Here is a 26,466-nt window from a genome sequence, read left to right as displayed (position 1 = left end):
CCCCCCCCCCCCCCCCCCCCCCCCCCCCCCCCCCCCCCCAGCATCTACATCAGGTAGTTCTCATGATTATATGGAAGCGAATGCAACAGCTACAAACCTGCAAGTTGTGAGATGTTTGACAGTGATAAATGTTAATGGGAGTCGAGCAGTCAGGTAAAGCCTATTCAAACAAAACGTGCGTTACTGCAGTACTCCAAAACCCGATCAGGATGATGAAGTGGAGCCCATTGTCTCGTATGTGGGAACTGCATAGGTGGTTAGCGACGGCTGAGGAGGCTTTAGGTGTAATGGTGGAGAGGTTGGTGAGATGTCATAACGCAAGGGGGTCACTTCATCCTTGAATCTATGTATGGTATAGTAACGAACAGGAATTGAGACGTTATTTCACGTCATTAATGAGACAGATGCTGGAATATTATGCTTAGTTCAGTTCTCAGAATCTTAAGTTCTTGGAAAACGGTATGTAACCCAGAGAAGGAGCATAAAAGTTGAGCTTGGGAAAACAGGTTGTACAACGCAAGAGTTTCAAATTGGTGTCCTTCAAGTTTGCCTGTAAGGTAAGAGATCATCTTAAGTTAGTTGGTGTAGTATTTTATAAATTGATTTTAACAGGAACTGACATTTATGCAGAAGACATATGTGAAGAACCTATTGCTGAACACTAAAACCATTCACATTTTAAAAAAAAGTGAAACTGAGGTCTATGTGAAGGCAGTTAGCCACTGAAACAACTTCTAAAAGAAGCAGAACATCTGTCCCCTTTGCTTTTGCGTCAAAACTGGATTCATTTCTAGGTGGTGTATTCAGGTCTAAATTCAGCCCAAGTTACAGGTCTCTGAACTACAGCGCAGAGAACCCCTCCATAGGCAGCATTCTCAAACGAGAAATAAATGCACGTATGATTTTGTTACATATACAAACACATAGCATTAGGCATTATATGTCGGCGATGTGATAATGTGATGGCTATTTAACAATGATCCTTGCTCATCGGGAGAAACAGGATTTCTCTTGTTTGGAGATAGACGCAGCTTTGAGGTCGACCCGTTTCTTCAGCCAGCTTACAGTTTTTCTGGACTCTCCAACTTCAGCCACGGCAATTAATCTAAAAAGTAAGCATCATATCTTTCCCTTTTCACCTACGCAAATACGATTTTTTAAAAACACAGAAACAACCAAAGGAAAGCGAAGCCGGATACCGTTAATGATATTCACAGAGGGGGAACGTATCACTTAGTCCTCGGAGCAGACTAGGGGACAGAAACAGCAACCAGTTGTTACCAGTATTTATCCCAGCTAGTGCTAGCCGAGTGGGAAGGCCTCATTCTGTAAGAGTACTTGGTGATACCGAGGGTCTGCTAAATGGCCTTTTTGCTTCCTCCTTTCAGCCAATTCAGTCACCGTAATTCAGAAAAACCTGCTCAGCTGTTTTTCTTTCTCAGCATTCGTTGTTTTTGATGCCATCCCTATAATAAACTGTGCAGTGATAGATCGGTTGCAGTATCCATTTTTTTCCGCTAGATGGCAGCAGCGCTCCAGCCAAACGAAGGGCCCCATCCCAACCAGGGGCAGCGCATGCGCAGAACGGGCGTGGCGCCTCGGGGCGGGGCCTCCGGCCGCGCACGCGGCCCCGGGAGGCGGGGTCATGGCCGGCCCGCGCACCGCGCCGGGAGCCCGGGAGCCTTTTGGGCCGGGACGTGCGGCGCGCCGGTGAGCGGGCGGGCTGCGGGCGGCCGGGGGGCCGGGGGGTGAGCCCGGGGGCAGCCGTCGGGGGGACGTGGAGGGCCGGCGCTCGGGGAGCGGCGCGGGTGCCGGCGGCGGGCGGGCTGAGGCGGGCGGCCCGGCCCGGGCCCGGCGGGGCTGCCGGCGGTTCTCGTCTCCCCGGCAGTGGCGGCGGTCAGCGGGCTGCTCGCGGTGCTGACTTTTTTTTTTTTTTTCTCGGAGCTGCACCGCTGCCTTGCACCGCACCTCAGGTGCTTCCTTGCGGCGGCGGGGCCGGGGAGCGGGGTCGGCCCGCGGCGCCCTGCCGCCCCCGCCCGTCGCCTCCAGGTGCCTGGGCAGCCGCCACAGCCGCCGCTGCTCTGCGCGGGGCTTTGTCTTTCCCCCAGCCGCCGGTCGGGCCGTGGCAGCGGGCTGGGGCTGCAGGGGCCTCATCGGGGCCTGCGGTAACGCTGCGGCGGGGTTGCGGCTCAGGAGCCTCCTCAGCCCCTGCGAGGGGCAAGGGAAGGAAAAGCCGGCGGCGGGCTCCAGCCCCCCCTCCCCATTGTTGTTTTTTCTAAAAAGTATTACAAAGCGCTTAGCTACCGGGGAGGGTCGGGCGGCAGCAGCTCAGGGGTCTCGCTGATCCCATGTCGTGACAGTCAGCTCCTGGGCCGGAGCAGCCGAGGGGAAGAGGCCTTTGGATTTGCTTCCCGGTGAAACGGGGGTCTTTCGTTTTTCCTTTGTACCCAGGTTCATCCGGAATCGTACGTTGACAGATCAAGGGGAGCTAAACCGAAGATCCATCTAGATGTTACTTTTCCACGCGTGCCTTGCGCTTGCGAGTCGGACTGCTGGCTGCGGAGGGATAACTTACAACTTTGGCACTTGCCCAGGGCCCGCGAGGCTCCGTGTGCCCGCTGCTGCCGAGTGCTGCGCTGCTGCTTGGGCAACAGCCGGGGAGGAATTGTTGGTCCCTCGTGGTTACGCAGCCAGGCCTGCCGGGCGCTTAAACCAGCGCGTCCGGTCGGGCAGTGTTATTTTTCTAGATTGTAAATGAGCCCGAGGGATAAACCCATTTACGTTTCTGTATGGCGGCATACTTTGTCAGAGAGCTCAGTCGCACTGACGGAGCTGGCACAGAGTTCCCTTGGGACTCCAGATTTGACCGTCTCATTGAGAGGCTCCAGAGCCTGCTTGGGAAGTCACTTGACGAGGCACAGCTTTGCCGTGAATTTTGTACTTGAATTCTGACTGTAACGCCAATGCCACGTCTTAGCCTTTCTCCAGCAGTTATAAAAGCAGAATGAGCGTTAAGAATCGGATTACCTTTTAACTAAATTGAAAACAAAGTTGCGGGATGAAGTGGCTGGAAGCGCCCTGCAAGTCTGATGTGGGTATCGCGGCCGTGCATGTTATCCGCCTGTCTACCGTTCCTGCCTCGTGTTCTGCTGGGGTAATGCCTCTGGGTAATGCGTCGGGCTCTGAATGTAGCGCATCCTGACTTCCTCCTGACCCCTGCGATGTCATCGGTCTTTGCCTTCCTCACATTTCACACGGTGTGGGAAGGCCGGAGAGGCTGGAAGCCTCGGCTGTTGTGTGCGGAGAAGCTGTCAGCCTTCTAAGAGAGCATGTAGCCAGCAAGCGCAGCGTGGTGCTTCGGCACCGAGCCGATACGACAGACCTCAGTGGTTTTTGTGAAAAGGGATCACAAGGAAATGTGCTGATGTTGAAGGGGGAGAGGTGGCGGGGGAAGAGGTAGGAGGCAGCTTTCAACCAATTTTAGGCTTAACTCCTGTGTTCCTGAGAATGGTTCTGGGCTTTGAGGGGTTTGCTTTTGGCTTATTGCCTTAAGCGCGTCTACCTTTCAGGGTAACGCTTTCTTGGAAGTTGGAAACGGTCCTTCTTGAACACCAAACCAAACCCCGTACCTGGGAGGGCCGTTTAGGGTGCTGCACCGTGTGTTTTATTCCCTGTCGGTCACTTGACACTAGCCGTACGTGCTCTCCCGGTTTGGCACGTTCTTACCCTGCTGGCTGAAAGATTCTGTCTTTTCACTTCCTCAGCTTGCCACAGGCCGTAACAAATGTGTGTTCATAGACCGCTTTCCTTGCTCGCTGCTTTCAGATTTGAGCGTCGATGCCATGGACGGAGCAGGAGAGCCTCAGCAGGACGTCGAGCACAAGCCGTTTAAACAGCGCTTGGATAAAGCTGCCAGTCGTGTGACTCCAGAAGCCGACAGACGCGGTAAGATGCTATTCTGCCATTCTTGGATGGATGCTCTCACAGCCTTTCCATCACCGTATGCCTGCTATGAGGTCCATGGGAACAAGGGACGGCTGAATTCACAGCGTTGTAAACACCACAAACTCTTGAAAAGTTTATAGGACACAAATCTATTACACTGGTAGATCAGACAAGCTCCTGTGTGTGTGTATATACGTTATGCTCGGTACTTTTGCGAGGCAAGTCTTTGCCTGGTCCCTCTGAAATTGGGACAAGGGCTCATTGATGCATTTCAGGAGCAAAGCTGCTGAGTGAACAGGCTTTTCCTACTAGAAATCAAGCAGCTGCTCTGGCAAAACTTGACTTTGGTTGCATTTTTAAATCCTAGGAGGCCGACAATGGGACGAGCTGGTTAGAGGAAAGAGCCTCTCTCCAGGGAAGGCTCCACTGACTTGACCCTTAAGCCTAAACTTGTGTCTTACTACGTTTGCTTTGTGTGTGTTAATGCATACCCGATTCATAGATTTCAGTTGATTTATCAGTTACGAGTTGGAGTAAGTGGTCCTTGGCTACATAAACCTCTCCTCCCTATTTTTTGACATGTTATGGCTTACTGTTCTGCTTCAGTACAAACCGGGAACGATTCTGGTAGCGTTGCAGTCTAACGGTAATACTGCAAGACTTTGTCTTTCTAAAACGCGAGGTCCTTGTTACCTGTGCTGGGAGATGGTGTAGTTCTGTGTATTGGCATGAACTAAAGTTGCTGATTTGTTGTAACACAGATTTAGCTTTTCTGTTCTTAAAGCTGAAAGGCTAAACTAAGCCAAGATCTGAACAGTGGGTAGGTAACGAGACCTTCTGGTGTCACAGAAGTGAGGTGATAGCGTTCTTACCGTTGTGTCACTTAGCAGCCTTTCTGTATTCAGAGGCTGTGGCGTGACAAATGTAACGTCTGGGGTCAAACCCCACTTTTTTGTACCCAATTCTCTGTTTCCACATATGGGCCTCCTGCCTTACTTGTGTCGCCAGCCTCCACTGGGATTACTCGTTCTGAACCGGTTGCTCTCGCTCATTATATTATCAATGGAGAGGAAGAGAAACTTGCAGGGAGCAAAGTGTCTCATCCAGGAGAGGCTTTTTGAAAGCGATCAAATTGCGTTGCACACAACGAGCAATTTCTTCTGCTGTTTGGAAAAAGGATACGGCGAGTTTGATTTCCACCACGTGTGTGGCAAGTGAGATTGGAAGTGTCCACCCACCTTTGTGAAACTCTCCGATTATCAGTTTCTGTTAGTAACACTTGATGATCAGTCAGTTATTTAAACGGCAACTACAGCAGTATTGTCTGGTAAAGGAAAAATCCACACAGACGTGGGTACCGCCGCGCTTCAGTCACGACTCAGAGCTGGGCCACCACCCCAGCGGGTGGCAGAGAACCAAGGGATACAGCGTAGGTTATACACGCTTATCAGATCATTAGTCGATGTCTGAGGTTTTTAGGAGTTTCTTTTGGTCCTGTCGGTTCTGTGAATCCATCACCTGACCCTGTCCCAGTTGATTCACCTGCTCGGTTCCAGTCTCTGCCTCGGTTCCAGGCTCCTCCCCGGATTGTGATCTTCTTTCTGCCCGCTTTAACTCACACGCTCCTTCAAGCGCGCTTAGTCTTTGAAAGAGCAGTTCCTATTCACATGCACCAATTTTCCCAAAACCGCCTGTGTTTCTGAAAGCACCTGTGGCCACAGATTGATCATCTGTTGCTTCTCTGTTCTCCCACTGATTAACTGGGCTGGGTTTTAAACCAGCCTTGGATTAGGGCTGTGCTAGGGACGGGGCCTGGTTCTGCCACTTAGCTGCTTCGGCACGTTAAATTTCTTAGTTAAAAATACATTTTATTTAACATTAACCTTAAATTTAGTAAAATATTATGGAGTAGTATGTGGAGGCTTTTTCTGATCATAGTTACATTCAAATAGTTAACAGCTTAATGATTTCTGTGGTAGGTTGCATTCTGTGCTGGGATGTCATCTCATTCATTTCCACTGGATAGCGATAGAGGATTGCAATTTTTTTATTTTTCTTTTTCTTTACTGTTTCGTTTCCTTTTAACATGGACCAAGTTTTCCAGCGCCGTGTGTCGTACCTGCGTGCGAGTCGAGGACCACGTTAACAGCACGAAACTTTGCATGTGGGGTTTCGTGTGCTGCAGTTTCTTTATAGTATCCAAGCTGTGTGCAGTACCTCTGTTGTCGATTTGTTAAAGAGTTGAGATCAATTGATTTTATTGGTTTGATTATCTGATTTTATAGAGTTATTTTATAGAATAGAAATATAGGAGGATAAAAATATATGTTGAAGAAAGTTCTGATTATTTAGTAAAAGTAGTTGTGAGACCCTTTGTACATTTTGTACTAAGGCCAGAAGAATGGGTTGGAATCATTGTTGAAGCTTAAGTAATAATTTAGGGTTTGAAAGGTTCCTTTGTATCTAACTAGTCTTTTGTATATAGAAAGTATATTGAGATGTCAGAATGTAGGATTAATGGGAACTGGGGAGAGTCGACTGGAACAGCTTGTAGTTACCTGCCAAGAAACCGTGAACTTTAGTAAAAGGTAATTCCAGCAGGGGGAGATCGCGACCACCGACTCACATACCACCTACCCAAATCGTACCCCAGACACATAGCTGGACCTTTCAAAGCTTTATTGCGCAGAATTGGATATGGGAGGATAATATGTTAATGATTTCTGGGAAATGTTATGATTATGAATAAATACTTAATGAATATGTATGATAAGTATTATATATGGTGTTTGATTTTGAGACCTGGCGTGTGTTGATCATGAGAGGACTCACTCACGCACCCGGCTGTCAATAAAGAAGTGTCTGCTTATCTACATCTCATTGGTGTCGATAAGTTCTTCATTCCGAGATTTCGGTAACACCTCCGGGTGCTCTCTGAGACGACTCGACAGGCAGCTACCGATTGCATTCAGAAAGCTGTTACTGGTTGCTGGATCTCGAAAGACTTCGTGTGTTGTACAGGTGTTCTTCAAATGGCAGGAACCATGGCTTTGGCAAAGCGTAGGAATTATTAACCCGCATTCTTCCTGATGCCATCTTTTAGTGTAGTTACAGCATCAAAACCCGTACTGGTTGAATTCTTAGTTGTACTCTCACCTTGTTTGAATGTTGTAAGCTGTAGAAAGTAAGTCTCATACAGTGGTTTAAGAATGGGTATATTTTTCTAAAATTTTTTATTTGCTTGATCATAACTACCATAAAGTGAGCTTAACGATTGATTTTCATGCCTATTTCATACTTCCTAATTAAAATCTCTTTTTTTTCTGTGGCTACTACAGATGTCTCTAAATACTCACTTCTGTCCACCTGTTACACCTCCCAATCTCAACAAAGAGGGTCCCGATAACATTTTTGCCCCTCGTTTGTGTGACTTATCACCTGCCCCGGCCTTACTTATCCAAGAAGCCGCCTTCTCGAGGCTCATAAGTGCGGCGGTGCCTAGACAGTGAGCCTTGTAGGGCTTCCATAACCCGGCAGACTTGGTCCTGTCCTTCAGGATTTGTGGAACAGCCTGGTTTTAAGGGGCCTCTTCCCATAAGAACCCATGTTTCTGAAAATTTTAGACATGCAGTTCCTTGGCTCGCTTATTCCGAACGCCAAAGTTTACAGACCTTTCGCGTTTGTTTTGGGAAAGCAAAGGTCCTGTTTGAGTTTTCTGGAGGCATGTCTTGCCCTTTGGCAGGTTTCAGCTGTCACCAGCTCTCATCTCCTCTGTTAAGAGTCCCTCTGCAGCCTTCTGCATTTAAGAACATATTTGTGCCCCAGCTGTACGGTGGCACAAAATCATTTCCTTCACGTGTAGAACAGTTTCTGTGTGTAGAGCAGAAGTACAAGATAGTGTTTCTAGACGTGCCTCGTCACTATGAGTCCTCTTTTGTCTTAGAACTGGGGAAAGAAGAAGAAAAGGTGTTCGATCCAAATGCTTTGGATGCCGATCGCTGCGAAAGCTGTTACGGGGCAGAGTCAGAGGACATTCGGTAACCTTTACATCTTCTTAGTGCTTGAATCGATACAGTTAATGTGGCGTACGTGTCGGAATTTTTTTTCCAAAATGTCTGTGCAGGTCCGTGCAGTGAAATCCTCCTGGGCACCTGTTCAGAGAATGGTGAGAGCTTTTGTGTTTTAGTACACCTGTGCTGCGCTCACGGTTGTTAAGAGCGTGCACAGTTAGGTTGTCTGTTTTGTCTGCGTGCCTGTTTGAGGGCAGTAGCACAAAGATTGTATCTTAGCAAACGGAACCTTTTCTGGGATTACTCGGTGTCCAGAGGGGAGCTGTGTAAATTATTTCACTGTTCTGTGAGCTGTCTCGGAATAAAACCCGGTTATGGCTTTGCCTTCTCGCTTCTGCTGCAGGCTTTGCATCCTTATGGGAGCAAAGACCAGACACCCATCACTCAGACAAACGATGGGTGTCACTCGGTGTTTCTCATTCCTTCTACCTGCAAATTTGTGTAAGAATGGATTCGTGATAATCCACAGGTTCTGGACTATCCTTTGCTATTATTGTCTCTGTAGTAACTTAGTTTGTCACATCTGTCAAGTTGCATCCTTCCCCAGAGAAGTTTCCATCTTGAGGGATTCATGATTCCAGCCTTCGACTTTTTGTTTTGTCCAGCACAACATGGAACAGAGACAGACAATTGTTTTTTCCGGTGACTCCAGAGGTAGAAGAGCAAGGAAGAAAGTTTGCCGTTAACCTTGCCTCCGATGTTGGCAGTCTTTCCCTAAAAACGGAGGACGGGAGGAACAGAAACAGGTAGATGCTGTGTTCACATGGGGAAGTTCCAAGCTGCTCAGAACTGTGGGAGACTTCCCACAGAAACAAATGTCATTTCTGCAGCAAATTTATTTGCCAAGGATGGACTTGGCTGTCTGAATGGACAACTAAAGCCCTCTTCAGAATTAAGCACTGCATTAAAACAGCTTGCGTCCTCGTGCCAAAATCTCAAAAAGTACGTCAGGAAACTCAAGCGCCTTCAGGAGCATTAGACCACCTTTCAGTGTCCAGTTCCTGAAGTTTGCTGCTTTGAAACAAAATCCACCGGGGATTTGAGTCCTGAGCAGCTGGATTGTCTCTTTATCGCTGTAAAGATGATGTTTGTGCTTTTGCAGGTGCTGCAATACTTGTGACGATGTCAGAGAAGCATACAGGTGACGAGGCTGGGCCTTCGAGAACCCGGAGAGCGTAGAGCAGTGCAAGGGGGAAGGATTTAGCCAGAAAATGGAAGAGCAGAAGAACGAGGGCTGCACAGCGTACAGTTTCCTGGAGGTCAGCAAGGTGAGAGATGGGTTTTGCCGTGAGCCTGTTGCATGGTGGTGATGAGTGTCAGAAGGCACAGTCGGGGCATTCCGCTCTTTTTTCCAACTTTAAGTGTTAACAGGACTGTAATAACCCCTGGGCTCAGCGAGGTACTTGTGCCTGTAGGGGGGTTCAGTAGGAGGGTCAGGAAAAGGGTGGGAAGGGGCAAATTCCCTGTTCCATGAGGTGGGCTGGCTGGAGGAGCTTAGCTTTTTCTACCATCTAGCTAACGAGTCTTTTTACCGAGGTTTCTGGAGGGGGAGAGGCAGCTTGTTTGCGGTGAGGTTGTCCCACCTGCCCTTCTAGTCTCAAAACAGAGACCACCGGTGGGTGCTGGAGATAACAGTAACCAACAACTTGTCAGCAGAGGTGCTGGGGGGAGTGGAACGTTCCCTTCTTTAGAAAACCAGTGGAAGCAAGACTGTTGGAGTTGTCAAGGTTGAAGATGCTTAAAGAGATGTTGTTTGCAACTGGTGTATGAAAATGTAGTACAAGATACGCCAGATGACTATGTAACTACCCTGTCATTGGGCAGGTTCCCGAGCTCAAAACTGGGATGTGCAGGTTACGTACTCAAGTACATTCTAGCACTCAGGCCCAGGCTGATTTTTTTTTTTTTTTTACTTTATTTCAAAATCTGGAGGGTTTTTTACATCTTTGTGTACTATTCCTGGAGACAACATTCTTTATTTCTGAAAACCAAAACCAAAACCAAACACACCCCGCCCTTTCGCTCATGAAGCCAGACATCGTGTTTTGAGCATCATCGTGGGTGCTGAACCGTTACAGGACCCTGTGCCACAAAGCGGGGTGAGCAGGAGAGGTTCAAAGGGGAGTTGTTATAAATTGAGACCACAACGGATCATAATCCCATTAAAATTTTATTAATTATAGCAAGTAGAATATGAGCAAAACAGCGCTGGACGACAGGGGAGTCTGCGCTCCACCAACTGCTGTACTGAGCAGTTCAAACAGTCCCTTTTTATACATTTTTACTTCCGTGTTCTTGAAGTAGTGGAGGTACTCTGCGCATGCTTCAGTTGTTGTTAGGGGGTCGTTTTCTGCCTCCTGGTGGTCGTTGAGGCCGAAGTAAGAAGTCTTCCTCCTTTGTCCCATAGTTGCCCCCTCACTCATATGTCCTTATATGGGGTTGTTTGCCCTGGTGTCTGGTTTAATTTGTGTATTGCGGTTATCTTATCTTACACAAGCGGTGTCTGGTAGCTGTTTGCATAAGCGTTTTCATATCTTTTGTTGCCTAACCTTTACATTGAGCTTAACATAAATCTTAATAAACAATACCCTAGTCCATAGTTTCTCACAATCCCCCCTTTTTCTTTTTATCCTATTATTGTTTATTAGACGCTACTTTCATTCTCGGCACTGCAAGCAAACCTTTTTCCACAATCCCAACATTTATCATAACACTCACAAGGTAATACCTCACAATTACAATAGGCATAGTTCTCACGTGGCATAACGCATTCACAACAATCTTCATCCTCATTAATAGATACACTCTTATATTTTGCTCCAGACCTCGTAGTTAAAATAAGCAATTTAGCTATGTCAAACCGTTCTTTAATAAAATGTAAAATATAGCGTAATATACAAGGCCCAAATATAAGTCCCAAAATCAACATGATAAGCGGTCCTGCTAAAGCGGATAACAAAGTGGTTAGCCAAGGTGAAACATTAAACCAGTTTTCATACCATGACCTGCCCGCCTCACGATCCTTCTTACGTTGATCTAATCTTCTCCGGAGTTCAGACATGGTGTCCTGGACTACTCCCGTATGGTCAGCAAAAGAACAACATTCTTCATTGAGAGCTACACATAACCCTCCTTCTTTAAGAACAGTAGATCTAATCCTCTTCTATTTTGCAGCACTACTTCTGATAAAGACTTTACTGAAGTGGCTAAATTTTGGATAGATTGTTCTATTTTTGCTAAATCCTCATCTACAGCCATCTGCAAACTTTGTAATTCCTGACCTTTTACTAGGGAGGCTATGCCTGTACCTGCTCCAACTCCGCCCGCTATCAGCAGTGTAGCTAGGGTTACCACTGTAATTGGCTCTCGGTTTTTTTTGGGGTTTTTTTTTTTTTTGCCTATTCAGGTCTCCTTCAAAGTGGCGTAACACCTCCTCAGAGGTGTGATAGATAGCAACAGTTTCACAACCCCAATAGCCACCAGTAAAAATGACCTGGATAATTACAATAACTTCTGCCAGGGTTACTTGCTGGGCATATATAAAATGCCTTGCATTGGGCCTGAAGCTTTGCTAGATCTGGGGTAAAAACAGGGGAGCCCTGTTCTATAGGTATCAGGGAATATAGATGCACGGAGAAATTCCACTTCCCTGGACCGATCTGAGTTTGAATTAATTTTGACTCTGGTAAATTATATAATTTCCAGGCGTTCATCTTCGTCACTTCCTGAAGAGAAATACTGGATTCACGAGTGAAGAAGTCTGTTTTCATGTTACATGAGACTTTGCTGGACTGTTATTCTGCTATTCAATTTCTAGTTCATGTTTGTACTTTGCATCAAACACACAGTTTTCAAAATAACTCCAAAGGGTTGGGTAATACATATAATAATAACATACAAAACCAAAACCTAAAAATAACACTTTTTCGTAACACATTCCCTTTTTTTACATGCGCCACTATCATGGCTAGACTATAGGGATTTCACATGCGCGGTCTTTCCAGATTTTTCCAACACATTTCGTGGGGCTTTAAAATCGCGCATGCGCATGTTCAAAGGTATACACGGACCGTTCGCGTGATAAACAATGGCTACTGCGTGCCCAGATGAAGTCCCAAACCCATTTCCCGAGCTTACCACTCCGGTAAGTCTGTTAATGGTAACATTTATGGCACTATGGCCAAATGACAGGTCCCTGTTTTCAATGTAAGGTTTTCTTACCACCAGACCACCACGTCACCTGCCAGGGAAGAAGGGTCTAGAGTGGACATTTCGCCCTCTGAACATTCTGTAAGGTGAGTGTTCTCAAAACGTTTAACCTATATGGTTCATTAGAAAGAAGATCAAAACTTTTTTCTTCCTGTTGCTGTTTAGGCAGAGGGTGCGTTTTTCTGTTGTCTCATGTCAAGAACTTATGGCGGAGGTGGAAAAGTATAAAAGGCGTTACCATATCCTCATCTATGCGTTCCTGGCGCTTGTTTTTGCTGCTATTCTATTTTTTTTCTTACTCAGCCTACATTGTTATCTGAAATGTTAAGAGTCAATTGTTTCCAAATTCTTGTTGGCTATTAAAATGTTAATAAATTGTCATGCTACTCGCATTTGTTTAACGCCATCGGGTGAAACCATTATAACGTGTTGAATTAATCTTATAAAACATGGAACAGCACATGGCAAAAACAATAAGGTGGCTAATCCACATAACAAATAAAATAGGATTCGTTTTACCCAGGGGCTCCCGAGAAGCCAGGAAAACAAGTCAATATTCGTCTTTCCAAGTTCGGACGGGAACCTGGGCTAACTTCCCTGTCTCTGATGTGATTTGTTTAACTACCTCACCATTGTCATCAATTTTCAAACAACAATTGGAAACATTTACTTTACCACAAACACCTCCTTCTTCGGCTAGCAGGTAATCGAGAACCATCCTGTGTTGATAAATTGCATTTCACATCAAAAGCTTTAGCTGTCTGATTAGTAATAATTTCCAAGACAGCCTGTAGACGAATGATATGATTCAGATTGTAGATAGGTTCTCGAGCACCGTTAATAAGTTCATTAGGATTCCAAGTTGCAGGTCTATAATACTGTATGATACGTTGGGGTGTCCATTCATTTAATAAATATTGGTACCCCCCCAATTCTTGGGAGTCTGGAAAAATCAACTTGCCACTGTTGCCCTGGCTAATTTTCAAACACATTTCACATTGCTGAGTCACCTGTTTTATTACAGTATACAAGTTCTGCCCTATCAATTTCTGATTTAGACTTTTATATAAATTATCAGCTCCCCAATGCATCTTATTATGTTCTATTATGGCTGTGGTCCATATTAAATTGGATGGTACCACTATACGACCATCCCTCAAATAAGTCCACTTATTTATTTTATCATTCATGTCCTGAATGACCTTTAAGTTTTCTTTAGAATAATTTGGCTCCTGATCTGTACTTACAGTTTGGATTTTACCATCTGGTATTAAGGATAATTCCTCCTTTCCTACCTCCTCTGCTACTTGTATGGCTTCATGGTCGGCCAGGCGGTTTCCAATTTCCAAATCAGTGCCTTAATGGGCCATCTTATGTTCTTCCTTCCTGGACGACCCTCTTATAACAGAGGGGGCCATTCCTCACATCAAGGTCTGGCATGGCATATGTCCCCACCGCTCAGCGCCTACTGGGTTGCAGCCAGCAGCAGAGCTCAAGATCCTTCTTGGTGGCAAACACAGAGGCCAACCCAGTCTTGCCCTTGATTGTGGTAGGAGGCACTTGACCAACCTTATTCCTTGTACTTTGTTGCCAATGCAGAGTTTCATCTGCACATCCCATAACAAGTCACAGTCATGGTAAAACACAGATTTACATTAGTAGAACTACTACAGAGTGTATTTTATTTTAGTTTTTATGCAATATTCCCCACAGCCTTGCTGACCAAGGGATATTGTTTTACCCGAACTAGGCAGGCCTCCCGTTTATAATTTCTACTGTAACAGGGAAAGCATTTTTCCCCTTACCTGGAATTTACTTCCAGATATACCTGGTTAAAGATTTCTTTTACTTCAGGGAGGTCCTCTCTTCCACTTTTCTGTTGAATTAAAGATAAGCTCAACATTTACTTTAAAGGTTTCAGGATATTTTCCTGGTGGCCAGCAGCTCCCACAACTGTAACAAATTCTTTTCACTGAAGTTTAACACCAAATAAGTTGGTTTTGTATTCACCAACTTTTCTACATCACGATTACCTTAGTAAAAATCAACTCGAACCTTTATCCAGTCCTATTCACAACTAACTTTCAAACATCTAAATTTCCCCATCAGAGATTCACCTTTACTCTCCTCAGACCCGCTGCCTGCCCTAGAGGGGCCGTTACCGGTCCTGTTGTGCTGCAAATGCTGCAGCAACTGGGGTGACATTGTCAGGTCCTTCTGCTCAATCGTCAGCAACAGCAACCCCCCTCCTCCCTCACCAGCAGAAGGGATTCGGGGCAGGAGATGCTCTTCCTGCTCTGCAGGTTACACAAGCCTGCCTCTGCAGCAGCACTTCTGTTTTAACTCTTTCTTACCCTGAATGCAAATCTGCTCCTTGTTGCTTTAAGTCTGTGTTATTACATATCAGCCTTCGCAGGCAAACAGCAAACACCCTGCCATGCGTCCCGCAGGACTCAGCCGCACCTTCGAGGGGGTACGGGGCTTTGTACAAACTCACCCCAATACTTTAACACTTTCACAGGGTCTTTGACTCTCCACCCCCCCCGCTTCAGATCTTACATACATTAGCACAAGTTTTTTATCTTACAACGTGTTTCATTTTGGTTGCTGCACAGAAAGAACCACAACCTGAGCTCTCTCTATTTTTTACACAAATATTTCAACAAGAACATCCTTTTAGTTTAGGTCTCAGGTTTTTGGGTTTTTTTGTTTGTTTTTTTCCTATCCTTTTCTAGAACCATAATCAAAGATCAGGTGGTGTTAATCCCACACTCCTTCTGTCACACAAACATATCAGCACACATTACTTCATCCCATTTTCCTTCTCTCCGTACTGCAGCAAAGTATTATAATTTATAGTTCCATTACAAGGCAACTTTTCCCCACCTTCCAGCTTATAAAGTGGCCACCATTGATTGCAGTACTTTATCAATGTTTTCTTATTCACATTTCCACCAGCAGACCCTCCAATATCCCTCCAGTGACTCAAAACACACCCTAGCGGATTTTTCTTTAAAATCCCACCACTCTGCTTTCTTCCCATTTTTCCCAGCTTACACTCACAGAACACACTTATCACTTACAGAATTACTACTTACAAAATGCAACACACAGGTATCTTTCTACAGCAACACCAAGAGCTCACTATTATTATCAAAAATATAGCCAAAATCACAGTAACAATTATCAAAGTCAAATTCCACATTCCATAAATCCGGTAACCAAAATAAGCAACACTGCAGCAAATAAGCTTTATAAGCAAACTTGCCAGATTCTAGATGGCAATTAAATGCCGATAAAACCCAAACAGAACCAGAAGTATACTTCGGGTGTCAGCCACAGAAGTATACCTGAGTTTTCCAGACCAGACGTATACTTGAGAAACTAGTCCCCAAGCACACCCAGACGTATACTTGAGAAACTACTTCCCAAGCATACCCAGACGTATACCCGGGAAACTAGTTCCCAAGCATACCCAGATGTTACCCTGCGGAAATCAATTTTCCCGTCTTACGGGTAACCCCAGATTACCGGTAATACCAGAATACAGCAATAAAGAATACTATCACTTACAGGAGATGGGATTCTTGTCTGCCTCCGCAGTGATCCGATGAGTTGGGGAGTCCCTCCGGGAAAATCCCGGGGGTACCCAAGGGAGTCCACTTCCCAGCGGGTCCTACGGTCAGGCAGAGAGCCGTCCCATCTGGGGTGCCAGATTGTTTCAAAGAACGTCTTCAGAATTTCTTAGTGATTAAGTATTCTTTATTGTCGGCGCTGGGCGTACGGGAGATCCTTCCACCAATCGTACACACCCAGAGGGGCAGATTATCTTATATTTATATAATGAAACAATGAATATTCCATTAACGCCTATACCCTCGCTTCGTATGCTAATTAGCTTATCAGTCTTTCACGCTTGCGCAGATTCTTCCAAAAATTGTGGGCCGGGGTCTTTAGAATGTGGGCAGTGGTCTATGGGAGGAAGGCTGTAGGTCTTCCTCATGGTGTACTTTTCGCCTCTTGCTCATTTGCAGTGTTCTTATCAGTCTGAGGTAATTTATGCCCTTGCTGGCCATCTGCTTTTCTTGCTTAATTATTTCTTTTACCCTTATCTGTCCTCTCCTGCTGAAGTGTTCCGCTAAAGTTTTTCCCATGATTTTGCCACAAACTGAGTTTTGAGGAGCGCTTGCCCTAAAGGGTTGTCTGGATTTACCCCAATGTACAGCTGAAGGGCTTTCCTCAGTCGTTCCAGCCACTCAGTGGGGCTCTCATCTTTCTTTTGCATTTCATTAAATGCTTTATTGATATTCTGGCCACGGGGTACTGCTTCTCTAATCCCCTGAATTACTATAGTTCTCAGGTCCTGCATATGAGTTCTATGCACCGGATCCTGATTATCCCAATTAGGTCTTTGGAGTGGCCATTTAATATCTGCTTGGGGTCCCTGGGCATGCTGAGCATCCCACAGTCTCATTCCTGCTCGCCTAATCATATCTCTTTCCTCGGTAGTAAATAATTGACAAAGGATAGATTGCATCTCATCCCAAGTATAAAGGTTTGGTCCCAGAAATTGATCTAATCTTTCTGCCACTCTGAGTGGGTCCTCAATTAAGTTTCCCATCTTGGTCCTTTTAAAATCTCGTAGGTCAGCCGAGTTTAGGGGTACGGAAATATATCCTATCACAGGTTGAGGTCCCCCCATGGGTATTTCCCTTAGGGGGTACATCTGAGCTGCCCCTTTTTGACTTCTAGTTACGCGTCTAGGAGGAGGGGGAGACCCTTGTTCCGACTCTGGTGGGGGAGTGGGCGCTCTGGGGACCTCTGCAGGAGCAGGAGGAATGTAAGGAGGGGGGTTAGAAGGGTTTTGTCTAACTCTTCCTTCTTTTTCTTTTGTTTAGTTTTTATTTCATTCAGCGGGTAAAGTCTAGCTCCCGGTCTTTCTAGCCACACCTCCGCATATTGACTCTCCTCCGGGTTAAGGGGTTTTTTATTATTAACCCAGAGGTTTAATTGCTGTCTTACCCAATCTTCTTCTGACCCATAGACTGGCCAAAAGACATTTTTAGAAATCTTCTTCCCTCCCCATATCTTAGTACAATATTCTATCATTTTCTGCTTATCTTTCCCTAGGGTTCCAGGGAAATATCTCCAGTTGCCTAAGATATATGCCAGAGGGGTATTCTTAGGTACAGTGGGTACCCTTCCCATGGGAGTCGAAGGCTTGCTGCCCTTCGCCCCCATCTTCTGGAATATCCACAAACATACACTCACTCGCTCCCCTTGTTCCTGGCCCAGTCCCTCGCGGGAGATGGGAGACGCAGTACTTAAGAGTCCGCACTCGCTTGGTTCAGTATATCGAACCTCTCACTCGTTATATTCCAGGAAACCCAATCCCGCCCGAACGTCAAACCTTGCGAACAAATTTGCAATATACTTACGCGTCCTGCGTCTTCGTCCGGACTCCTGTGCACAGAATTTTTATGGGATTTTACCGGTTTCTCCTTTGCTCATTATTCTAGAATTTAGGTTCGTCGGTAAGGTTGGAGTAAGCTGTTGGTCGCAGGGCCGCGAAATGTCGCGGGGCGCGTCCCTGGAGGACCAAAGCCCATCGTTCCTTATCCGAGTCACGGCACCAGAAATTGTTATAAATTGAGACCGCAACGGATCATAATCCAATTAAAATTTTATTAATTATAGCAAGTAGAATATGAGCAAAACAGCGCTGGACGGCAGGGGAGTCTGCGCTCCGCCAACTGCCGTCCTGAGCAGTTCAAACAGTCCCTTTTTATACATCTTTAGTTCCATGTTCATGAGGTAGTGGAGTCATGCTTCAGTTGTTGTTAGGGGGTCGTTTTCTGCCTCCTGGTGGTCTTCCTCCTTTGTCTCATTGCCCTGTTTCTGGACATCTGGTGGTTATCTTATCTTGCATCAGCGGTGTCTGGTTTAGTTTGTGTATTGCGGTTATCTTATCTTACACAAGCGGTGTCTGGTAGCTGTTTGCATAAGCGTTTTCATATCTTTTGTTGCCTAACCTTTACATTGAGCTTAACATAAATCTTAATAAACAATACCCTAGTCCATAGTTTCTCACATCCTGGTCCTGGAGTTTGTCCGAAATGTCGGAAAGGGCGTCATTATGCTAATCAATGTCGATCTAAGTATGACTTCCAGGGACAACCGATACAGGGAAACGGACCGCGGAGCGCGGGGCAGCGACGCGCGCAGACACAAGTGCCACAGCTGACATTTCAACAACCTCGGAGAGAAGCACCGACACCTCAAGTCCCTGTCCAGCAACCTCAGGCAGTGCCGGATTGGACCTGGCAACCTCACACACAGTAACACTGCTCGATTCCTCGGTTCATTTATTATCAACAAATGTCAAAGGATCATTACTCCCCGATACACAAGCTCTGTTAATTGGTAGATCTTCCACAACATTGTCTGGTCTCTTTGTTTTACCAGGTGTTATTGACTCTGACAGTGTGGACGAAATCAAAATCATGGCATGGACTCCATTTCCACCTTGTACGATACCTCAGGGCAGTCGAATAGCGCAATTGATTCTGATTCCGGCAAGGGTAAGCTCTCTTATCACTGATCATCCTCCTCAGAGGAGAGGAGGTTTTGGATCCACAGGGTTACCTCACATTTTGTGGGTACAATCCATTTCTCCACAGCGGCCTATGTGTCAGTGTACCCTTATTTACAATGACCAACAAATAGCACTAAATGGGATCATTGACACTGGAGCTGATGCCACAGTAATTTCTCAAGCCAAATGGCCTCCGCAATGGCCACTGACTAATGTCTCTCAGACACTGGCTGGGATAGGGGGCACCGGTAACAGTCGTCAGAGTTTGGAACTAATTCGAATTCAAGGACCAGAGGGACATGCGGCTTCTGTTAAACCTTTTGTGCTACCTGTCCCTATGGTTTTGTGGGGACGTGATGTATTGTCACAATGGGGAATGTCTATCCAAACACATTTTTAGACAGGGCCATTGAAGTGCTCGACACCCTAAAAATAACCTGGAAAACTGATGCTCCTATTTGGGTGGATCAATGGCCCCTTCCTTTGGAAAAATTTCGCGCACTTCAAAACTTAGTCTCAGAACAACTGTCCAAAGGACACCTTGTACCTTCTACTAGCCCATGGAATTCACCAGTTTTTGTTATTAAAAAACAAACTGGCAAGTGGCGCTTGCTCCATGATCTCAGAAAAATTAATGATGCTATGGAAGATATGGGAGCCCTCCAACCCAGGCTCCCATCCCCGACTATGATCCCTCGACATTGGCATCTAACTGTCATAGATCTTAAAGATTGTTTTTTCAGTATCCCGTTGCATCCAGATGATGCCCCAAAATTTGCCTTTTCAATTCCAAGCATCAACATGCAAGCTCCGTTGCAGAGATATCAGTGGGTTGGACTGCCACAAGGTATGAAAAATAGCCCTACAATGTGTCAATGGTATGTTGCGAAAATACTCAGTCCTGTCCGAAATGCTATGCCTACTGTGTTATTGTATCATTATATGGATGGCCTTTTAGTGGCAGCACAACATCACGAAGTCATGGAGAAAGCTGTAGCCCTTGTCACAGATGCCATGAATTCGGCAGGTCTCTGTATAGCACCAGAAAAGGTCCAGAAGTTTCCCCCCTTGGAAATATCTGGGCTGGCGAATAAGAGCACAAACTATTGTTCCTCAACCATTGCAGATCAAAACCAATGTAAGAAACCTGCATGATGCACAGAAATTACTGGGAACAATAAATTGGGTTCGACCACTATTGGGAATTTCTAATACAGACTTGGGTCCTCTGTTTGAACTACTAAAAGGGGACACCAATCTTTGTTCTCCACGTAATCTTAACTCTGAAGCAGATACATCTTTACAAAAGGTTGCCTCAGCTATCGCTTCTCGACAGGCCCACCGATGGGCCCCTGAACTACCTTTTTACTTGATTATTTTAAACCCTGCTCGACAGCCTCATGCCCTGATATTTCAATGGGACCTTCAGAACTCAGACCCCTTGTTAATTATTGAATGGATCTTTTTACCTAACCAGTCTACAAAAACTATTTTGACACAACAGGAAACGTTTGCCTCTCTGATTGTTAAAGCTAGATCACGCCTGTTAACCTTATCAGGGAAGGATTTTGTCTGCATTTGTCTACCAATTACAACAGTATACTTACAATGGCTTTATCAGCAATCAGACACCTTTGTTATGGCACTTGCCGACTATACGGGTCAAATAACTTCCCATCCACCTTCACACAAACTGTTTAACATTGACTTTCGTCTGATGTTAAAACCCAAAAGAAGCAAACAACCTTTACAGGCGCTTACTGTCTTTACAGATGGATCAGGCAAATCACATAAATCTGTTCTGCTATGGTGGGATGATCAACGGAGACGATGGGACTCGGACATAGAGACAGTCTCCGGTTCACCTCAAATAGTAGAACTGAATGCAGTTGTTCACGTTTTCCGAAAATGGAACGTACCGCTCAACCTTGTTACTGAGTCAGCTTATGATGCAGGTCTTGTTACACGAGCCGAAGCTTCTGTGCTGCGGAATGTTTCACATTCACAACTTTTTACCCTGTTACAGGAACTTATTTTCCTTTTGGACTCTCGATCTGCGCCTTATTTTGTTATGCATATTAGGTCTCACACCTCACTACCTGGTTTTCTTGCAGAAGGCAATCGACGAGCTGATCTATTGACGTTACCAGTTCAAGTACTGCCAGACCGCATTGCACAAGCTAAACTGAGTCACTTTTTTTTCCATCAAAATGCTGGAGCTCTTAAACGACAGTTTGACCTTACTTCTCAACAAGCGTCAAATATTCTTGCTGTCTGTCCTGATTGTCAAAAACATTCTTTCCCATCAATTGCTGCAGGAGTTAACCCTAGAGGATTACAAAGCCTACAATTATGGCAAACAGATGGCACACATGATTCTGAATTTGGTAACCTTAAATATATCCACTCTTCCATTGGTACATTTTCAGGTGCCTTGTTTGCCTCTTGTTCACACAGGAGAAAAGGCACGAGATGTTCGTAGACATTTAATGCGTGCTTTTGCTACTTTGGGTATTCTCTCAAAGATACAGACAGATAATGGTCCAGCTTATGTTTCAACAACTATAAAAAACCTTTGTTGCCCTATGGGGTATAACTCACATTCCTGGCATTCCTCATTCCCCCACCGGTCAATCTCTCATTGAACGGTCTCATCAGCCTCTAAAACGTCTATTACCACAACAAAAAGGGGGAAAGGGAATGGGAACGGCTATTCCGGAGGAACGGTTACAGAAAGCATTGTATGTTTTCAATTTTTTAAATTGTTCTTTAATAGATAACAACCCACCGATAGTTCGACATTTTACTGCAAATACCTCCTTCGAGGCACGGGTTAAAGCCCCGATATTGGTTCAAGATCCAGAAACAGGTAAAATTATGGGACCATATCCTCTTGTTACATGGGGAAAAGGTTATGCTTGTGTCTCCACAGAAAAAGGACCCAGATGGATCCCAGCAAAGAATGTACGACCTTTCCGTGAACCTTTACCGCAGACAACTGATACCGACACCGACCCTACAGAATGAAATAAAAACTGCGTGATGATTTCTGTTTTGTATTAATGTCAGGTAACCAAATTCAGGATATAGCATCTAGATTTCGCTTTTTACAGTGCTTGGAACGGACAATATTGCCCTGGATCAAACCACTTAACAAAGGTAATACGTTTGGACCAGACCAGATCCCCAACGCACTGACGGCACCACTAGCAGATATTATCTTCCATTGCATCAACTTTCAATGACACTCTCATGAACCAGATTGGACAGCGTCTCGATTTCTACAGTTATGTTGCTATGAACATGGACCATCTTGTCGACCGTGGATCAAGATTCATTGTGAACTCTGTGATCACGATCGCTGGCGAGTTGTAAGACTAAGGGACAAATGGGGTCATTGGATGTGTTCTGAGTGTAATAATCAAATATTAAGGTTTAATCATATACAGTGGGCCGAACGTTTTATGGGAAAACCTCTTTTGGAATTAGAGGGAGTTATAGGGTTAGGTTCTGAGATTTTGCCAAACTTAGTTTTTGCTAGAAGTATGGGCTATCGCACGGTTGTTGTTTCAATATATTGTATTAGCAAGCAGAATTTATATTATTAACAAGAACATTATTGTAGGATTAGAGTGTGGACAATCAATTGCAGTGCCTCGGTCGTGGACAGTACGACCAGAAGAATGGCTGGTTGCAAAACGACAATGGAAAAAGAAAAAGAGAAAGAAGCATTGTCAGTAATATGGATAATGATGTTCATACCTGGACCTTGGCCTATTGAAGGTAGCTCTTATCCCCCTTTTCTACCAAAGGTAAACGTTTGGGTCACGTTGGCGAACTTGACTGGACAGGATACTCTGTGTCTTGCTATGGCCACTCTGGATCAGCCTTTTTCCACATGTCTTGTGGGCTTACCATTAGATGAATGGCCTATACCTAAAAACCTTCAAAGTCTTTTTCCACCCAAAAACGTATCAAAACATGTGACAGACAATTGGGATGTATGGATACCCCATCTCCCACTGGCTACTCTGGAACCGCAGGAAATTGAACTCCTTGGTTCAGTAAAAATGGATTTTTGCATAAAATTTAACTACACGGGAAAGAATCAATCTAGGGCATGGGACGTTTCCCCTATTCATCCTGGTTTTAGAAATGCAAGTATCTGGTGTAATTACACTGCTAACAACTTGTCTAAATCCAGCAATGCTCTGCTCTCACTACCTGCTGGAGTATTTTTTATTTGTGGTGATCGAGCATGGCCTGTCATTCCTTCTCATATAAAAGAAGGTCCGTGTAGCTTAGGGTGACTTTCCGTCCCGACTCCTAACACATCTATGATTTTACAACATCGCTACTCTCGAAGGACAAAGCGTGGCGTTCATGCATTTGCCTCCGATTGTGATGATAACATGCAATTTTGGTCCTTTGGCCAACGCTTTATTGCATCTCTTCTGTTGCCTGGAGCTGCTGCAGGAAAGGCTCTAGCAACATTAGATAAGCTTGGCTGTTGGCTTGCCAAACAAACTAATGCCACAAGCAGTGCATTGTCTGGCCTTTTATTAGATGTTGATAGTGTTCGCCATGCGACATTACAAAATAGAGCTGCAATAGATTTTTTGCTTCTGGCACAAGGTCATGGTTGTGAAGAGTTTGAAGGGATGTGTTGCATGAACCTTTCAGATCATTCGGAATCAATTCATGCTAGCATCCAAAGATTGAAGGATGGAGTTTCTCATCTTCAACGAAGTGATACTTGGGACTGGTTAGATAAACTGTTCAGTGGTTGGGGCATTTCAGGATGGTTAAGAAGTTTAGTGAAGATGATTATATATGCTTTAGATGCTTTTTTGTTTGTTTTATTACTTATACCTTGTCTTTTACAATGCTTACACAAATTAATAACTCGTTCAATTTCAGGGGTTCTTTTTGTGCAACAGGAAGGGGGAGATGTAGGACAAGGCCTCAAGGACAAGAGTCCAAGTACTGATAGCCTGATGAATAGAGACTTGCTAGAACTTGTAGGGCACAAGCCCTGGGAACCAAGGAACAAGCTAACTGCAGACCCCTGAGCCGTTACAGTTGAGGAGGCAACCAGACGGACAGAGAAACAAGTACCCAGATAAGGGAACGGATAGCGCCGATATGTAACTTTGTTAATCAAGAAAGCCGCCTAGAAAGAAACCCCCCAGTTTTGGAATAGAAATTGTTGCTATGTCAAGGTAAACTAATCAGTTCCTATTGTTCTACCGGTGTGCCTTAAATATCAGCCAATCAGTGTTTTTTACGCTTAAGATTTAACCAATCAGTGTGTAATATGTAGAAGGTAGAAACGTATATAATTGTAAGAAAATCACTAATAAATGGACAACTTGCTTGCATCATAGCTGCATCCCATCTCTTCATTCGCCGCAAACAGTGGGGCTGGGGAGGTGAGAAGTGAGGCTGTCCACGCAGTGTTTAGCTCCAGGGACTGCTTTTCCCACCTCTGCACAACTCCTCAGGAGGCATGCTGCATCAATAGCAATTGGAAACCTCTACTATCACTTCTCCATAGTGGTCATTACCTGCCTTCCTCTTTAACTATACTTCTGAAACTTATTAAGTGTTCAAGCCTTGAAGACCAGATGTCCCTGATGGAAGAGACAGGGCTCAAAAGGGCTTTCTGTCTCGTCATGAGCCCAGGGTGTCTGTGGTGCTGTGGACTTCAGGTGTTCAGAGGAGACTGAAGAAACCTCTCAAGAACACCAAGTCAGGAGCAAAGCCCACAGCCCCTGGAAGCGTTAATGGGCCCCGCTGAGGGCCATGGCTGAGAAAGCCTCCCCATGGCCTTGTTAGAGCCCATCCTTGGAGGCTGTGAGTGCAGGAAGGCAAAGGCGCTGTGCAGGCAGCTCTGCTGCTGAGCAAAGCCTTGGCTTGCTTGATGAAGCAGAAAGGCCATCCGTGACCTGCAGCCTGTGGGGAGGTCGGTGCTGTCCCTCACACAGGGCTCAGGGCTCTTCCTGGGGACCATGGAAGGTGGGCATCCAATGCCCAGTGAAGGACAGCAATGGCACAGCAACTTCCAGCTTCCCCATGGGGCCGCAAGGAGGCAACGATGCCCCCGTGCCGTGAGGACATCATGTCTTGTCATGGCCCTCAGAGGCAGAGACAGCTGCCACAGCCAAGGGGACACAGACCTGGGTTCTACTGGTGCCTTCCAGCCTTGCCAGTGCCCTCTGCCATCCCCACCATAGGCTGTCCTGCATGGTTGGAGCCCTGCCCCTGTTTCCCTGCAGGCTGTAGGCACCATCTCGCTGCCCTGCCTTGCTCTCACCCCAACATTGCCATACCTTCGCTGAGGTACCTCCACTCTCACCGGCTGTTCCTTGAAACACAAACCATGGGCTGATCCAGGCTCCCTCTGGCTGAGCCCTCGCACCGCAGCAGGACCCCTGCAGTGACAGTTCTTCCTCCCGATAGCCACTCTCCATTTGCAACATTACACTTTGTGAAATCTTTTCCTCTCTCCTCTTTTTTCCCACTACGCAGGAAAACTTTACCACCTCAGGAACTACCCTCCAAACCTAACTCAATAGCTATTTTTGGTGGTCTTTCCCCTCAAAAAAGTGAAGTCACCTCCACATGGTCTTCTAAACCACATGGCTGCTGCTGGCCTTTCAGCTTCTCCCAGAGACGTGACCAAGCCACATGCCTGCTGCTGTCCTGTCATGTCCACAGGCAAAATGGACATGACAGCCTGTACCCCAGCCCTTTTCCTGGAGAGGTCCTGTGCTGTAGCTTGGCAGAAGGACTTTCCCAGCCATGTTCCTGTTGCTGGCCTATCACCTCCAGAGACAGGACTGACCTCACAGGCCCCTTCACAGCCAGGCACGTCCTCCTGCATGAGGAGTTCCTGAGAATCAGCTGTCCTCCTCATAACACACCCCTCCGTCACCCTCATTCTAACCCATGACCTGGCCACAGAAAAGCAGCCTTGTTTCATTCAGATTTCTCAAATGCATTTCCCACAAGCCATTTGTGTGGAGAAATATTCTTCACATGAACTTCCGTAGTTGTGTTGACATTTTTTATATATGCTCTTATAGCTGTATGGCTTTTTTTTCCAGGTTGGACTGACCTCTGGAGATCATTGTATCCAGCCCGCCAACTGAAGCAGGGTGAGCTGGACCAGCTTGCTCAGCAACGTGTCTCGGTAGGCTTGCAATAAATCACAGAAGCATAAGAACAGAGAATCATTTAGGTTGGAAAAGACCTTAAAGGCCATCAAATTCAACCATTACCTCAGGGCAGCCAATTCCATCACTGAATCATGTCCCGAAGCACTGTGTCCATGTATTTCTGAAACATCTCCAGGGCTGGTGATTCCCCCAGCTCCCTGGGCAGCCTGTTCCAATGCTTGACCATCCTTGCAGTGAAGATGTTTTTCCTCATATGCAATCTAAACCTCTCCTGGTATAACTAGAGGCTATTTCCTCTTGTTCTGTCACTTGTTATGTGGCAGAAGAGACCTACCCCCACTCATCTACAACCTCCTTTCAGGTAACTCTAGAGAGCAGTAAGATCCCTCCTGAGTCTCCTCTTCTCCAGAGTAAAACCTCTTTTCCAAAGAAAACCGTCTTTTCAGACACTCTTCAACAGACCAGG

At 45.7% G+C, this 26,466-nt stretch overlaps 1 long non-coding RNA gene across 2 annotated transcripts; it reads left to right on the top strand.

The window, feature by feature from the left end:
* Nucleotides 1–3,381: 3,381 nt before the first annotated feature.
* On the top strand, nucleotides 3,382–9,269 carry LOC121082084. Of its 2 annotated transcripts, none has more exons than XR_005825894.1 (3): nucleotides 3,382–3,456; nucleotides 3,826–3,945; nucleotides 9,118–9,269. It is a non-coding gene; the product is annotated as an uncharacterized LOC121082084 (long non-coding RNA). The 2 variants fall into 2 exon arrangements; XR_005825893.1 differs by having other exon boundaries at nucleotides 3,394–3,456; nucleotides 3,799–3,945.
* The last annotated feature ends 17,197 nt before the right edge of the window (nucleotides 9,270–26,466 follow it).

This window comes from Falco naumanni, unplaced genomic scaffold (assembly GCF_017639655.2).
Source record: "Falco naumanni isolate bFalNau1 unplaced genomic scaffold, bFalNau1.pat scaffold_264_arrow_pat_ctg1, whole genome shotgun sequence".
NCBI classification, from domain to species: Eukaryota; Metazoa; Chordata; class Aves; order Falconiformes; family Falconidae; genus Falco; species Falco naumanni.
This window is presented reverse-complemented; position numbering and strand designations above follow the sequence as displayed.